This window comes from Elephantulus edwardii, unplaced genomic scaffold (assembly GCF_000299155.1).
Source record: "Elephantulus edwardii isolate Elephantulus edwardi_28Jun2011 unplaced genomic scaffold, EleEdw1.0 scaffold00367, whole genome shotgun sequence".
Classification (NCBI taxonomy): Eukaryota; Metazoa; Chordata; class Mammalia; order Macroscelidea; family Macroscelididae; genus Elephantulus; species Elephantulus edwardii.
This window is the reverse complement of record NW_006400117.1, coordinates 1,162,590-1,165,834: the sequence shown is the minus strand read 5'-3', so window position 1 is coordinate 1,165,834 and position 3,245 is coordinate 1,162,590.

The following is a 3,245-nucleotide window of genomic DNA, read 5'->3' as shown; positions in this document are numbered from 1 at the left end:
AACCATGTTCTAGTTAGGGCCGTTGAGTTGGGTATGACTCATAGAGGCCCTATGAACAAGAGATCTGAACAACAGATCTGTGCCGTCCTCATCATCTCTGATATACTCGACCCCATCGCGGCAGTCACTGCATCAATCCACCTAGTTGAGAGTCTTCTTTTCTTTTGCCAGCCTTTCCAAAAGCATGCTGTCCCTTTCCAAGGAATAACCTTTCCTATCAACATGCAAAAGTATGAGAGACAAAGCTTTATCATCCTTGCCTCTAAGGAGCATTCTGACTGTACCTCTCTAAGACGTAGTTGCTTGTTGTTGGTTTTTTAAGAAACAAACAAACAAAAAAAAAGAGAAATGCTTCACAAATTTGCATGTCATCCTTGTGCAGGGGTCATGCTAATCTCTGTATTGTTCCTGTATTATACTCTGCTTGTTCTTTTGGCCGTTCATGGGATGTTCAGTGCTCTTCTCCAACACCACAGCTCAAAGACATCAATTCTTCTTCCACATTCCTTAACCACTTCCAACTCTCAGACACATAGCAAGTGATTGGAAAGACCTGAAAGACCTTGGGCTGAGTCAGACACACCTTAGTCCTCAAACTGACATCATTGCTCCTCAATAATTTGGAGACTGAAAAAAGAAGAAAAATCCTTAGCCTAATTACACCTGTGGTGCTATAGCATACATTTGAGTAGATTCTGACTCACCGGGCCCCATGTGAGAGAATAGAGCTTTCCCATAGGATTTTAAAACAATGTGAAGAGGTCCCTGACTACAGATTTTCCCCATGCAATAAGTCTTTTTATTTCCTGACTGCTGGTACCAAGGGTATTGACTATGGATCCAAGGAAAATGAAGTGTTGATAATCTCAGTTCCTTCTCCATTCATCATGAGGTTGGCTATTGGTCCAGCGATAAGAATTTTTGTTTTCTTGACGTTGAGATATAATCCATACTGAAGGCTGTATTCTTTGATATGCTGCAACAAATGTTTCAAGTCCTCCTCACCTTCAGCAAGTAAGGTCATGCCACCTCCATAACATAGATTACTCATAAGTCTTCTTCCGATCTTGATGCCACATTTTTTTTCACAGGGTCCAGCTTCTTTAATAATTTGCTCAGCATACAGACTAAATAGGTATGGAGACAGGTTACAACCCTGGTGCTCTCCTTTCTTAATTTAAAACCATGTAGTGTTCCCTTGCTCTGTTTACACAACAGCCTCCTGGTCTAAGTATAGGTTTCGCATGAGCACAATTAAGTGCTCTGGGATTCCCATTCTTCTCAATGTTAGCCATAACTTGTTAGGATCCACACATAGCATAATCAATAAAGCATAAATAGGCATTCTTCTGGTATTCTTTACTTTCAGTCCAGATCCATCTGACGTCAGCAATGATATCCCTGCTGCTATGTACTCTTCTAAATCCTGCTCTAACTTCTGTCTGTTTCCTATCTACTTACTTTTCTAGCACTATGCACTATGTACTGTTCTAACAGATGCAGCCCTGAATGCACTCACCAGTCTATGCCGGGAAATCTGGAGGACAGCAGTCTGGCCATCAGATTGGAAGAGGTCCATATTTGTTCCTATTCTCAAGATAGGTGATCCAGCAGAATGTGGAAACTAGCAAACACTATCATTGCTATCACATGCAAACAAAATTTTGCTGAAGATCATTCATGAACTATTGGGGAAGTCAAAAGACTCTAATTCAGGTTAGTAAAAAGATATAGTCAGGACAACTTCAGAAATGTGCTCACAGGCACCTCAGCCTTGATCCTTGCAGCTTTAGGCTAGTGTTACAAAGCTTTCAGTCCTGCTAATTATGGCTCTCCTTCCCCTCTCCCCACCCACCAGATGTTCAACAAACTTGGGCAAAGCCTCCTAGTTCTGGTTGCATGGGATAGCAGTCCCCAGGATCGTTCCATCTCATGTCAGCATTCTGGTTCTCTCCTGAGGCTGCTAAGCCTGCAGCTCACTCCAGTAGGCCTGAGTCGGCCTGGTGTAAGAATCTTTCTGACACATTACATTCTCATGTTTCTTCTTCGCTTGTGTTGAGGGGTTTTCTATGCTACTCCTGGATCTGCTCAATTTAATAATGAGATTAGCCAGTGCTCTTGTGGATAAGCTAACATACCCTATTCACATATTTCTGCCCATTGGCATGACAAAGTCAGAGTCAAAGGGTTAGGGAAGCCGTCTTGGACAATAAATCCTTTACCACCAGAGAGGGGTTTCCAAATCTGTATGACACTTGACTCTGGAAAGCTTGTGGAATAGAATCTTTAGTGCACACTGGAAGAGTCAGGGGTTCAGAGCGCCATCTCTGACTCCTTCAAGACCACAGTTTTTTTAGCAATAATTATAAAAATTATTAACTGAGAGGGTTTCTGTATACTAGGAGTAGATGGAGGAAATGAGTCTGGAAGGACATGTTACAGCACTGTGGAAGGCCTTTGAGCCTACTTTTTCTCAAGGTCATATCAAGATGTGACCCAATCACTTAATATCTTTTCTTTGGCTATCGCCTTGACCTCTAAGTTCTTTTAAGATCTATCTATAAGTTGCAATATTTAAGGATGCTATGGGCAGAATATTGAATGACAAGGGAAGCATCAAAAGATGATAGAAGGAGCACACAGTTACTGAACCAAAAAGATCAACCTGACTTGCATGAAACAATATATGATCAAGAGGCAATGGTGATGAAGGAGGAAGTTCAAGCTACTCTGAAAGAATTGGCAAAAACAAGGCCCAAGGAATTGATGGAATATCAATTGACATATTTCAACAAACAGACGCTGCCTTGGATGTGCTCCCCAGGTTGTGCCAAAAAATCTGTAGGACAACCACCTGACCAACTGACTGGAAGAGATCCATATTGATTCCCGGTCTAAAACAAAGGTGATCCAATAGAGTGTGGAATTTATTACTAATATCACATGCAAGTAAAAGCCTGTTGAAGATGGCGGAAGGCGGGAACCCCAATCCATACTGGAACAGTACCTTTGCAAATACCACAAATACAAGCTGGGTTTAGAAGAGGCTATGATATCAGGTTTATCGTAGCCAGTGTCAGATTTTGGCTGAGACCAGTCTATCGGTTTTATTGACTCTACAAGAGCATTTGACTGTGTGGATCACAACAAATTGTGGCTAACCTTGAGAAGGATGGGAATCCCAGAACACCTGCTTGTGCTCATGAGAAACCTACTCTTGGACCAGGAAGCAGTTGTTAGAACAA